The sequence below is a fragment of the Bufo gargarizans genome, chromosome 3 (assembly GCF_014858855.1).
Source record: "Bufo gargarizans isolate SCDJY-AF-19 chromosome 3, ASM1485885v1, whole genome shotgun sequence".
Taxonomy (NCBI): domain Eukaryota; kingdom Metazoa; phylum Chordata; class Amphibia; order Anura; family Bufonidae; genus Bufo; species Bufo gargarizans.
In genome coordinates, this window is record NC_058082.1 from 302,399,601 (window position 1) to 302,414,557 (window position 14,957).

General features: G+C 45.0%; 1 protein-coding gene across 1 annotated transcript in view; it reads right to left on the reverse strand.

Moving 5' to 3' along the window:
• Positions 1-4,332, reverse strand: part of LOC122932314 (beta-1,4-galactosyltransferase 3-like) — a 164,358-nt gene extending 160,026 nt beyond the window's left edge. The window contains exon 1 of the mRNA XM_044286661.1: positions 4,286-4,332. The gene's annotated coding sequence lies outside the window, so the exon portion shown is untranslated. The remainder of the gene's footprint in view (positions 1-4,285) is intronic.
• Between the last annotated feature and the right edge of the window lie 10,625 nt (positions 4,333-14,957).

A 14,957-nucleotide genomic window follows, 5' to 3' on the forward strand; every position in this document is an offset into this window, starting at 1 on the left:
TTTAAAGAAAAGAAGTGGAATGTTCTGCAATGGCCAAGTCAATCACCGGACCTGAATCCGATTGAGCATTTCACTTGCTGAAGACAAAACTGAAGGGAAAATACCCCAAGAACAAGCAGGAACTGAAGACAGTTGCAGTAGAGGCCGGGCAGAGCATCACCAGGGATGAGACCAGCGTCTGGTGATGTCTATGCCTTCCAGACTTCAGGCTGCAATTGACTGCAAAGGATTTGCAACCAAGTATTAAAAAGTAAAAGTTTGATTTATGATTATTATTTTGTCCCATTACTTTTGGTCCCTTAACAAGTGGGAGGCACAGATGCAAACTGCTGTAATTCCTGCACCGTTCACCTGATTTGGATGTAAATACCTCAAATTACAGCTGACAGTCTGCAGGTAAAGCTGACAGTCTGCAGGTAAAGCTGACAGTCTGCAGGTAAAGCACATCTTGTTTGTTTCATTTCAAATCCATTGTGGTGGTGTATAGAGCCAAGAATGTTAGAATTGTGTCCATGTCCAAATATTTATGGACCCGACTAAGTCCAGAGACCTAGGAGAAGCCTAATCCTCCTCAGCTAGTCTGTCCCCACACAGCAGAAGTTACAGATCAGTGCAGAAGCTAACCCTGCCGCAGTTACAGAGCTATCAGACGTTTATCCTGCAAGTTCCACATTTAAAGCGGAAGTATTCATTCCTGCCAATCATTGCCAAAACCTGCTGGGACCAGAGACCAGAGCTGTACACTGCTTGGATACAAGTTATTTCAAATAAAGCAACGTTTGAACTTCATCTAAAGGTCTGGACATCATTTATTCTGCAAAATCCCTCTATTACTCCTACTATCACTACACTCAAATTTTTTACAAGTGAGCCAGGAGCCAGGAGTCCGGCCGTACCCAGGTAGGAGACACCGTGACACAATTATCACCGCCCTATAGAGACATTATAGGCCATTACACCCCTCTGGCATTCCTAATCTGGGACAGGCGTTATAACACCTTGGAAGGGCCCTGGGGTAGTACCCTGCGCACGCTGCAATCGGCGTCACGACAATACAGAATATCATTCACCCGTACCTGGCCACTGCATGATGAGCCGAAGTAAGTTATTCACAACGTCGCTCGTGACTTTTTTGAATAACTTCGGTAGTTGATTTTTAAAGTGGAAAACCAGTTTAAGGCCTTTTTCACACTTGCGTTGTCCGGATCAGTCGTGTACTTCATTTGCCGGAATTACACGTCGGATCCGGAAAAACGCGTAAGAACGCATAATGTTTTCTTTCCGGATGGGTCTTTCCGGCTTTTTTGGTAAAATACTGATCCGGAAATCCTGAAGCCAACATCAACGTCGTCGCATGGGGCCGGATCCGGAAAAAAAAGTTGATGTTGGCTTTAGGATTTCCGGATCAGTCTCTTTTCGCGCCAGCCAAGCCCTTCCTACTTCCTGGCGCAACTTCCGGATCCGTCGTTGCGTCGTAACAACTGAAGATGTTAGGACGGATCCGGAATACTACATTTCAATGGGCTATTATTCCAGATCCGTCGATGCGGAAAGTGTTCAGGATTTTTGACCGGAGCAAAAAGCGCAGCATGCTGCGGTATTTTCTCCGGCCAAAAAACGTTCTGGTCCTGAACTGAAGACATCCTGATGCATCCTGAACAGATTTCTCTCCATTCTGAATGCATTAGGATAAAACTGATCAGGATTCTTCCGGCATAGAGCCCCGACGACGGAACTCTATGCCGGAAAAGAAAAGCGCAAGTGTGAAAGAGCCCTAAAACTTGAAACCAAAATCTGCTTTGGTTCTGACCGGTACCTCGGAACTGAAGCATAGTTCGGTTTGAAGTTTTAGGGCTCATTCAGACGGCCATATGCTATCTGCAAAAATGCAGATCCGTTTTTTTTGCGGATTAGATGCTGACCCATTCACTTCTATGGGGACCTTTTCTATTCCACGGTACCGCAAAACAAATGAAACATGTCCTATACTTGTCCATGAAAATCAGGACATGGCCCCATTGAAGTCTATGGGTCCGCAAAAATACTGAAGGCTATCCAATTTTTTGCAGATCCGCAAAAAAAACAAACTGATAGCATTCAGTATTTTTGCAGACAGCATACGGCCGTCTGAATGAGCCCTTAGGGTCCATTCACACGTCCGTTATAACACTCCATTTCCGTTCCGATTTAAATCGGAACGTTTTTTCGGATCCATTAATTTCAATTGCCTCTGCAAAAATGCGGACACCAATGATAGTGCTGTCCGAATCACGGAATCCGTTCCGTTTTCCTATTTTCGAGTATGCGGATCCTGAAAAAAAACAAATTAAGCTTGGCTTGTCTTTGTCCGTTTTTCGGGGCAGTTGTCCATTCAAGTCAATGGATCCGCATAAATGCGGATGACATGCACAAAACCATCCGAATGTCATCCGATTTTGCGGATCCGTTGACAGGAAAATGGATGAAAAAACAAAACAAAAAAAAAAATGAATAACGGAAACACGGAACGGATTCGGAAGCACTTTAGTAAAAAAAAACTGAAGGTTGTACTGAAAAACGGATCAGCAAAAAAAAAAAAAGGAACGTTTATCTGGAAAGGTAAAAATACTTACGTGTGAATGGACCCTTTAAGTGATTTCCCACTTTAAAAATCAACTACCATAAGGAGACGGAACTTCGTACAGTATTAATCCGAAGTTTTGAATGAAACGACTTCGGATTAAGAACTTTCTGGCGACACATTCCTATTAAGTTGGCTGCTGGAGGACATAGTTGGCTGCACTCGCCGTAACCAGTGTACTACCGTACGGCACGGTCAGGTGATGCTTGTAATTAACGTGGCCACGCTCCCGTGGACAGCGCTGTTTAGTCAGACTTCTCAGGTAATAACTAGGCAGTGCTAAAGGTGCGGCGCGCCCACTGACGACACCGGCCGACTAAACAGCAAGGTCCTCATTAGTTTAATAAGAGACCACAGCGCGGCCGCCTCAGAACCGCACCGTGCAGTCATAGCCTTAAAGGGGTTCTCTGGGCTTTTAATATAGGTCATCAATATCAGATTGGCGGAGGGGGGGGGGGGGGACCGCCAGGTGTCAGCTGCATGAAGGGAAGGTGACCGCGAGCGCAGTCTTCCTGCTCACCATAGTTATACCAGCAGCGAGAGATAAGGGAGACGGCACATGCACCCTGCACGCGCCATCTTCCTGCTCACCATAGTTATACCAGCAGCGAGAGATAAGGGAGACGGCACATGCACCCAGAGAACTCCTTTAAATCTTCAGCGAGAGGCTCCAGACCGATGCCCCTTACCTGCGCTGATACACTGTAGCAAAAGACCAGGACAGGAGAAGTACTGCTACTGTATTTAATTCACAAAGGACTGAAGACGCCTGTAACAAACCCTCAGCTCTGAGAAGTATCAAACTTTTCAGCCTTTGGATGTTAACAAGCATTCATCAACAGCAAGCAGAGATCTTGAACAGGAGAAAAAATAATAATAGATAGATAGATATAGAGATATATATCTAGCTCGAGGCATATTGCAAAGTTACAGAATTTCAAGGCATAATTAACCCCTTAACAACCAACAGTGTACGGGTATAGTAAGGGGCTGCGACACACCGCTCACACCCCCTGTTTAACCCCTTGGATGCCACAGTCAATTGTCATTGTGGCACCTGAGTGGTTGGAAATGTGGTGGTGGGGTTGCCAGTCATTTACACTGACGCCTTAAAAAATAAAAAAAGTTCTGTCCTTTTTTAGGACAGGACTGAGGAGCTTTAAAAAAAAAAATTATAAAAAAAAATAAAAATCATTTTCTTTTAAAACTGTATCATTAAAGGGGGTCTCGTCCCACCGTCAACAAGGCGTCGGGCGGCTAGGACAATGTAAAATAGAAAAAGTTACGGCTCAAAGAAGGAGTTATTAAAAAAAAATAATAAATAAATATGGCTTTGCGTTTTTTTTCTCTTCCAGGGGTTGGGGTGCCACCTCAAGGACACCGTCATCAGGAGGAATGGGGGTCATCTAATGACAAGGAGGACCCCATATAATACACTATAGATTTTGTAAGCAAACTTAGCTAAAATGGCATTCGTCTCCTGAGAGTTCCCGAACACAGTCCGCTCTGCTACATCTCTAACGGTTAGCACATAACTCTACATTATAAGCTTATTACACTGCAGCGTATGCCCCCCATTCTCCGCACACCCTCCTATAACACACACGGTAGTTACTCCAGGAGGCGTCCTCGGCCCCCGGTCTCGGAGGACTCGGTGACACTTACCTGCCCAGCTGCCACCCGTCACACAACCAGCCACCTGTTGCCCTGCGCGCCCCCCATCATTTATATGTGCGCGCTCCCGCTCAGGCGCTGCCCGGTCCTGGAGAGCACAGGCCCCGCCCACCGCCCGAGGACGCGCCTGATGGGTGAGAAGAAGTTCTCCCTCAGACTTGGAGCGGGCGAAGCGTTTCCCGCGCTGTTGTCATGGTTACCGTGGATGTAGTGCAGTACACTAAGGGGGGCCAGGTCTGCAGGGGGACATTTTTGTTGCGGGACACACAGTTTACAACTACACTGCAATTTTTATAATGGTAGTTTATGGTGTCACACTGCGACATGCTGCCACCCGACTGTCACAGAAAAATCCATCTTGAATGTTTTTTTTGTGACTGTCTCGCAGTGTAACACCATAGACTACCATTATAAAAATTGTCGCGCGACAAAATGTTGTGTAGACCTAGCCTAAGGCTCCATGCAGACGAGCGTGTCCGGATTAGGCTAGGTCTACACGACGACATGTGTCGGACGGCACATAGGGCACAACTACACTCCGACACTGATGTCGCGCCAATGTCACGAGACAATTTTTATAATGATAGTCTATGGTGTCGCACTGCGACATGCTGCGACGCGACAGTCGCACCGGCCGTGGGGCTACCGCATGCAGATCGCGACCCCATTCACTTGAATGGGTCCGCGATCTGTCTTTTCCACAAAAAGATAGAGCAAGTTCTATTTTTTTTGCGGTGCGGAGGCACGGAACCTACGGAAGCACTCCGTAGTGGTTCCGTTCCACACCGCATCTCCAAATTTGCGGACCCATTGAAGTAAATGGGTCCGCATCCGTGATGCGGAATGCACATGGCCGGTGCCCCGTGTATTGCAGACCCGCCGTATGCGGGCCGCAGTAAGGCACCGGTCGTGTGAACAAGCCCTTAATGCGTTTTGCACGCGCGTAATAAAAAACGGAATGTATACAAACATCTCTGAGCAACCATGCGTGAAAAACGCATCGCATGCGCACTTGCTTGCGGATGCAATTTTGGGGGCCAGCGTTGCGTGAAAATTGCAGAATATAGAACATGCTGCGATTTCACGCAACGCACAAGTGATGCATGAAAAATAGCACTCATGTACACTGCCCCATTGAAATTAATAGGTCCGGATTCAGTGCGGACGAAATGTGTTCACATCACGCATTGCACCCGCGCAGAAACATTGCTCGTGTGAAAGGGGCCTAAGAGTACTTTCACACTAGTGTTATTCTTTTCCGGTATTGAGTTCCGTCCTAGGGGCTCAATACCAGGGAAAAAAACGCTTCTGTTTTATCCTAATGCATTCTGAAAGGAGAGCGATCCGTTCAATATGCATCAGGATGTCTTCAGTTCAGTCCCTCTTATGGTATATGGCCGGAGAAAATACTGCAGCATGCTGCGGTATTTTCTCCGACCAAAATTCCATAACACTTGCCGATTTGCTGGATCCGGCGTTAATTTCCACTGAAATGTATTAGCACCGGATCCGTTTTTCTGGATGACACCGGAGAGACGGATCCGGAATTTTAATGCAATTGCCAGACGGATCCGTTTACAAATGATATCCGTTTGCATACGGATTTCCGGATTCGGCAGGCAGTTCTGGCGACGGAACTGCCTGCCGGATCCTCACAACGCAAGTGTGAAAGTACCCTAACCGTTTTGCAGCGGCAACAGCGCTGTTGTCGTGGTTACCGTGGATGTAGTGCAGTACACTAAGAGGGGCCAAGGGCCCAAAGATAGACTTACTACACCTCTGTATGAGGAGATAGAGTTTCCCCATAACAGTGTGTCCTCCACAGATCCCCCATAACAGTGTGTCCTCCACAGATCCCCCATAACAGTGTGTCCTCCACAGATCCCCCATAACAGTGCGTCATCCACAGATCCCCCATAACAGTGTGTCCTCTACAGATCCCCCATAACAGTGTGTCCTCCACAGATCCCCCATAACAGTGCGTCCTCCACAGATCCCCCATAACAGTGCGTCATCCACAGATCCCCCATAACAGTGTGTCATCCACAGATCCCCTATAACAGTGTGTCATCCACAGATCCCCCATAACAGAGTGTCCTCCACAGATCCCCCATAACAGTGCGTCATCCACAGATCCCCCATAACAGTGTGTCATCCACAGATCCCCTATAACAGTGTCATCCACAGATCCCCCATAACAGTGTGTCCTCCACAGATCCCCCATAACAGTGTGTCATCCACAGATCCCCCATAACAGTGTCATCCACAGATCCCCTATAACAGTGTGTCACCCACAGATCCCCCATATCAGTGTCATCCACAGATCCCCCATAACAGTGTCATCCACAGATCCCCTATAACAGTGTCATCCACAGATCCCCTATAGCGTTTGCACTAAGTATTAGAATACTAGAGTACTATAATACTGATCCTATGTACTAGAATATAACTACTATAATACTGCTCCTATGTACAAGAATATAACTACTATAATACTGTTCCTAATACTACCTCCTATGTACAAGAATATACTATAATACTGACTCAAATGTACAAGAACATCACTACTATAATACTGCCTCATCTTTTCAAGAATATAGCTACTATAATACTGTCTACTATGTACAAGAATATAACTACTATAATACTGACTCCCATGTACAGGAATATAACTACTATAATACTGCTCCTATGTACAAGAATATAACTACTAGAATACTGCCTCCTATGTACAGGAATAAAACTACTATAATACTACCTACTATGTACAAGATGTAGGAAGGCACAAGGGTCAGTCATTGCCAGAAGGTACGTGTCACCGAGCTTCCTGGCCTCGGTGAGATAAGAACTAGTTATTTTATGTGTCAGCCGCAGCTAGTGCTCGCTGACACTATTTTTTCTTAGTGTGGCTGAAATGCCGTTCCGGGCGGATTCTTATTGGGAGCAGCCAAAGAGCAGGGTGGGTGGCTGTACCCCACGTCCAGGGCAGGTTTTGGGTTGGGGTTTAAAAACCCAGGCAGCAGCTCAGCTGGGTGTGGAATGAACCTCCAGGTGCTTGTGTAGCTCTGTGCTTTGGGTGCTGAGGAGTTCCACCATACTACAAGGCTGACAGCTGCATGAGAGATGCCAACTGGAAGCCAGGCGCCCTAAAGCCTGCTGTGGACTGCCAGGTGACGTGTTCTTTGACTTAAGTGGATTTTTTGCTGTGTGAATTAACATGAGGATTCCTGCAGTGTGAATTAACACCAGGGCCCTGCCAATTATTGTGTTTTGTTCCTGCCTTTTTTGTGTGACTTAACACTGACTTTTGTTCATCAATAGTGGTTTTGCCTCTGTATTGCGTCCGCTTACCCTGCCTACCAGAGCAAATCCCTACAAAGAATATAACTGCTATAATACTGTTCCTATGTACAGGAATTTAACTACTATAATACTGCCTCCTATGTACAAGAATATACTACTATAATACTGCTCCTATGTACAAGAATATAACTACTATAATACTGCTCCTATGTACAAGAATATAACTACTATAATACTGCTCCTATGTACAAGAATATAACTACTATAATACTGCTCCTATGTACAGGAATATAACTACTATAATACTGCCTCCTATGTACAAGAATATACTACTATAATACTGCTCCTATGTACAAGAATATAACTACTATAATACTGCCTCCTATGTACAAGAATATACTACTATAATACTGCTCCTATGTACAAGAATATAACTACTATGGGGGGCGGAGCTTGGCCGCTAAGCTGCATGGCTGCTGGTTTCTGAGCTCCTCATCCTAGCTGGCACAAGCCCCCTTTTATAGCACCTTTCAGATGCTCAAAATGGGCAAAGTGGGGAGAGATCGCCCCAGGGAACCTGCCGACCCACCTGTGAGCCGCTCTAAGCAGCCTGACATGGAGCGATTCCTGAGGAAATCTTCCAAGGGCATCGCTGCGGAGACACCTAAGATGGCGCCGGCTTCTTCTCTTCATTCCGATGCGGACGAATTTTCGGAAGCGGAAAGTATTTCGGATGCTTCCGAATATAAAAATCGCAAGCGGGGAGCGACTCTTTCCAAAGCGATGCTTCGCGAAATATCGGATTCCGCCTGATGGGGTATAAGTAACTCCATTTTGTCTGTTTTAAGCAACGTGTATTACGATTACATCTGGCCAGTACACTGTTCCAAGATCCCCCTTCCCCCTTTGTGGAATTTGAGAAACATCCTGTCCAGTCTAGAAGAGGCCCATACATCCCTTAGTTTAGCAGTCTTACCTTATAGGGTCATCTTTACTCAACGTATACTAGCCCATGTGTTTTTGGTTAATGCTGTTACTATGAGTCATCTATTATGTTAATGCAGAGCTCATGTGTATTCCTACTATAGGTTAAAACAAATGCTAACATATGATTGAATGTAAAGAAAGTTCAACCCCCCTTTATCAACTGTTCCCCCACTGTGAATAAACTAGAGTGAATTGGAACAAAGCACGTGTCTAGTCTTCTAGGCTTAATCCAAGCTGATCACCGAGGTCTGGTGTCAGGGACACTATAGGCAAAGAGTCCATATTGCCTTACAGCTTTGGGGGCTAAGGTCTGGGATTGAGAGGGTCATCCTCGGGTCTGCTGTGAAAGACATAATTTCTTGACCTCCTCGGATCCAAGGGCACTGACCACCTCTCGACCCAAGTAAGTTGAACCATCTATTTGTTGATTTCGGTAGGTTGCTGTGTCAAGGGACACAGGCAATAGCTCAGGGAGCTAAGTTGATTATAAGAGGCTCAGGGAGTCCATATCACTGGAGATAAATATATTGCACTATTAAGAAATTCTGTTCAGGGAACAGAAGGTTACAAGCTTGGATTAACTCATATATATATATATATATATATATATATACATAGTATAAGTATTTTAGAAGTGATAAGATTATCTGTTTGTGTGAGATACTGACCGGGTGGTAAGTGTACGGTCATATCCCACTGTTATTGTTAAATTGATGTATTTTGGGTTAACTACTGTTAATGTGTAAAATTGTTTGTGTTGTGGAGGACTGCAAGACGCCCCATTTTTTTGGCTAGGAGTAATCTGATGACCCGAAAAATATGTACGCAAGTGGCGGTCCGAAACAACAATAGTCGATAGGGGTCCAAAGAGTATAGAGAGACATTAAGATACGAATCAGCTGAAATCAGTTGACAGGTCTTGTCGGAGCCTTCACGGTTCAGTATAGCCAGTCCTGACAGTGATTGTCTCACTTATTCTTTGAACTATAAATACTCACATGGGAGGACAAGGGTCTAAAACTAAATTCCCTAAACCAGAACCAGGAGAGACTTGCAAAATCTATGTAGATCGTGTTAGTCCAACAAACTATTACCTGATCAACCCGTGGGTAGATAATCTAGCAGGCTGGACTGAGGTAATGAATGCTGCAGAGGGACGGTGATAATAGTATTTATCATATGGACATGGTCAAAAGACTATGTCTAGGTGATAAACAGCCTGGCCGCATTTTGATGCTGATCCTTCCTGGGACATGGAGTACATGTCCAGGGGAGGAGAACAGTGGCTGGAAATAGCCCCCCACTGGTATGATGCAGGTAATAGAAAAAAGAATAAGAATCTAAAAAGTCCCAAAAATGATAGGACTCTACATGAAATAGAACAGGAGGTAGGCACAAAGAAGAAAAGTCAGAAATCCCCTCCACCTTATAATAAATCCACCCCCAGGGCACCTCTGTACCTAGTTCTGACTCAGATTGAGGAAGATGCTGTAACAGCGGTTATACCATTAAAACTAGAAAAAAAATACTGACCCCCCACACCAACATTTGGAAACATAATAGAGCGCAGTCTAATTACTGGCACACCGCATACTGGTTATATTACACACAGTACAAATAGAATGAAAGATGAAACAGAACGGGAAAAATCAAAAGAGGGAGTCCAAGTAATCGCTCCCTTTCTGACAGTGGGACAACACTTAGTAAAAAGCCCATAGAAATAGAGGATCTCAACAAAATTATTAAATATTGTCCCAAACCTTCCATAGCCCCACTGGGGACTATTACATACCAAAAAAAAGCCTGTAGAGGGTGCAACTATACACAGGAAGATTTAAGGCTTATCCTGGATGGTATTATAGGGACACACACAACATGGGATTGGGAGAACGTCAAATCCATATCTATGATTGCACAACGCGGTGATGCTCCAGATTATATATGTAACACAGAAGAGGGGCAGAAAAGAATAAGGGAGGAGATTGAGGACCATATGAATGAGGTATTCAAACAAAAATCTTCATTGCCCGTAGCAGTGGCCTGCAAACAGAAATCTGCTGAAACAGTCACAGAATTCTGGAAAAGATTCATTGACTGCTGGAAGACTGAGGCCGGGCTACCTGTGCGTGACAATGATAGTTTGATTATCTCCACATTTGTGAACAATTTGTCAGACAAATTGATCTTAACTGTGAAACTAAATGTGTCCTCTTGGACCTCAGATACAACTGACGATTTTGAGAAACATCTCTTTGAAAAGGAAGCAGCTGGTTGCTTTGAGATAAGGAAAGCAACATCCCCCACACACGCATATACTAGTAGAGGCAGGGGCAGAGGGGGGAGGAGGGGTAGAAATAACAGCAGACCCTACAATGAAAGACAGGACTCATTGCCAAATAATTGTTGTTATAACTGTGGAAAGGAAGGACATTGGGCATGGCAATGCCGCGCACCAAGGAGGGGTGGGGGAGGTCAAGACTACAACACACAGAGACCCGACACTCAGTCACAAAATAATCAACCAAGTCAGATAAACCACAGACAAGGTTCACAGAGTCAGCCCAGATTTCCATTAGATTGGCATCAGCAAAACTCATACTGAGGATACCCAGAGGGACAAGCCCCAACTTTCACACAGGTCGCAACACACTGGAAGGACACACCAGTAATTCTACTTAGAATAGGAGGACGAAAAGTGGGGTTTCTGATAGATAGTGGAGCTACTTCTAGTGTGTTAAACAGCTCAATGTACAATAGGCCTTTAAGGAAGTGTGCGCCCTCTATGGGAATAAATGGGGTACTGACGAGGGCATACAGAACAGATTCCTTACCAGTAGAAACCATTGATAGGGACTACATTACAGATCATGCTTTTAGCATTATACCTGAATGTCCTGTGAGTCTTCTGGGAAGAGACTTATTCATTAAGTTAGAATTGCAAATCACTGTTGAGAACAATGGCATCAGTGTATACTCTGATAATTTGCCCATAATAACCCCCACACCTCTGATCTTTACAAACTTACAAGATCACTCAGAATTAGAGGATATAGACCCATCATTGTGGGCAAAGGGGGACTATGACACAGGATTCATTGACTGCACACCATACAAAGCAACCATCAAAGAAGGCAGTACACCTGTATATCAGAAACTATATCCACTGTCAAAAGAGAAACTTGATGGACTTAGGCCAATGATAGAAGAATTCCTACAAAAGGGAATCCTGGAAGAGGTGATTTCACCCTACAGCATGCCTGTGAATCCAGTGACAAAGGCAGATGGTACTACCCGCTTTGTACAGGGTTTAAGAGCAATAAATAATATCATTGTGCCTATTGCTCCTATTGTCCCAGATGTCACCTCAATTCTTTCTGCAATTCCTGCAGACGCTGTCTATTTCAGTGTGATAGATCTGAAGAATGCTTTCTTTTCTATCCCAGTTGATAAGGCAACCAGACTACTTTTTGCTTTTTCCTTTGACGGACGACAACTGACTTGGTTGTCAGGATGTGGTCACAAAGTGACACTTAAGAAAATGCAATAGTGTAAAATGCAGGTTGAATACTTGGGCTTTGTCCTCACAAAAGGTGAAAGGAGAATCAGCGCAGAAAGAGTCCAGTCTATTGCGGGTTTGGTCACCCCGCACACCAAGAAAGAAATGTTATCTTTTCTTGGTATGATAACCTACTGTAGACAATGGATTCCTGATTGCTCCTACTATGACATCGTTTTGAGGCAAGCCACTCTGGATGAAAATCCAGATTTGATTAAATGGTCTTCTGAAATGTACAATGCATTTGATTATCTGAAATGTTCACTCATGTCGAGTTCAGGGCTGGGCCTCCCTGACTATAATATGCCCTTCCACATGTTTGCACGCCAAAATTGTAAAACCATGGCGGGGGTACTGACACAAGAACACAGAGGCAAGTTGCGTCTTTGTGCGCTTTTCTCAAAGGTTTTGCCCACCTCTGTCCGTGGGATGCCGGCATGTCTGCGTTCCCTTGCAGCCTGTGCAATGATGGTAGAATTAGCAACTACTTTCACCCTGGGACATTTAACCTTCTTGCACACTACACATGATGTTGTAGGTTTACTCAGAGGTGTACATACACAACACATGTCAGCACAAAGATTCTCTGGATATGAGATCCTGTTACTCAGTAATCCTTCACTCCAGATTAAATATGCATCCAACATTACAGGACCAGCACCTATTTTGAATGCATTACTAGGGCTGAAAGGAACAGAAGACGTCCTTCCTGACACACATGATTGCCTACAGGTGCTCAATCATGAGACATCACCCAGGGCTGACTTATCAACTGTTCCCATACCTGACGCACCAGAAGTTTTTGTTGATGGATCATGCTCGCGCCCCACTGACACTATATTCTGTGCAGCATATGCTATTGTCATGCTGCCAGATATAGTCTTGGAAGCAAGCCCAATTCACATCCAGTCTGCACAGGCAGCTGAACTCATTGCACTCCCAAGGGCTTGCATACTACATACTAATAAACCTGTCACTATTTACACAGACAGCAGATATGCTCATGGTGTAGTATGGGATCATGGAATGATTTGGCAGAGGAGAGGATTCACTGCAACAGACGGTAAGAGAATCTCACATGCACAGCTAGTCATGGACCTCTTGGCCGCAATCAGATTGCCTTCAGATCTAGCTATAGTACATTGCAGGGCAAACACAAATGGAAAAGACAGAATTTCAAGAGGAAATGCATTTGCAGATAGTGTAGCTAAAGACACAGCCAAGAGAAATCCAAATAGAATGGATAATGACAATTGGGAAATGGCAGTCTTACACCCACCCTCACCTGATTTGACACACATGCTAACAGACCTACAAAGGTATGCCACTGAAACAGAGGAGAAGGATTGGTGCTATCTAATCTTGCTGAAAAATCCAAAGTCTGGATTGATCTGCAAGGAGGGGAAGCCATGCATACCTCGGCATAGTACATCCATCTTAATTGCACACTTTCACGGGGTAGGACACAACAGCATACAAACTACCCACATGTGGTTGAGCCAAAGTTTTTACATCACTGATAGCAAACAGCTAGTCACAGACTACATACACAGATGTATTACGCGCTTGAGAAACAACCTGTCACGGAAGGTGTACAGAAAACTAGAAGACACAAAATGAAGATCCGACTGACTGGATCCAAAACTAAGGAACCAAAGGGAAAGCCCTGCAACAGATCTGGCTCTCTCCATAACTGCTCAGCCTATGCAAAAATCTCAATGGTAGATGATCGCATATCCTCGTTCCTCGACTGTATAACACCTGAACACCCTATAATAGTGAGGGGACACGACCACCGGCTCCCTACACTTGATACGGAGGGAGTCAGGGTCACCTGGGATCCAGCAAACAGGAAAACACAAATGAATGAACAAAACTTATCTGTAGAAGACTCAGTAGTAGCATCCAGCATGCACACACTCCAGGAAGTTGTATAAACCGCAAAGTGGTGCAATATGGGAAGGGATTTAAAGGGATGCAATCAGTGCAACTACATGACAGCTGAGAGAGGCTAACGAGATGAGAAAACGAAAGCAAAACAAAAGGAACCTCAAGCAGGAGGTTCTGAAGAATGTCTGACAGAGCTTCTCAGATGTCTGGTGTTACCATTCTACAGCAGCAACATGGGTAGGTAACTTGGTAGCTGGATCAGGGTGGGACGAGAGGTTTGCAGTTCATTGTTATATGCCATCTTTATTAGTAGTACTGCACCGTCCATTGACACCTCACAGCATCCTCGGACAGAGGTTGTGAGCAATAGTCAGTAGTTGTTTTATATTAGGGGATTAGTGTCACTACCAGAGCTTTGAGACGTTCTCACAGCTCTGTGTCTCCACCCCTGTGATGATGTCACTTAGAGTTTGGAGGTGTTCTCACTGTTCTGTTTCTCCGCCCCTGTTGTGAGGTCTTTACTCCCAGCTGTCTCTCCTGATTTCCCTGCCTTTAAATCACCCCTCCTCCTATTGCAGGGCGTGGATTATATTTCTCTTTTCAGTTGTAGCTCTGCCTTGAGTATCTTCACTTCTTTAGCTACTAGTTCCCTGGACCTGTGTTCTGCTGCTGCAAGCACTCCGGATATTGCCAGCGGCCCTTGGATCCGTCTTCTCTGCGGTTGCAGCTTCATCAGCTAAGTGTGCAGACTTTGTTGTGTACCTGCTGTTTTCCTGACTGGATCTGAGGTGGCCCCGGTTCCCTCCATATTCTGAGCAGGGCATCGGTGGCCGTGCCCCTTCCACTATTGTAGGGGTTACAGGGCTTATCAGTCTAAGCTATGTGGGCATGCCTCGCTCCACCATTTGGATCCGGGCATGTGCTTTA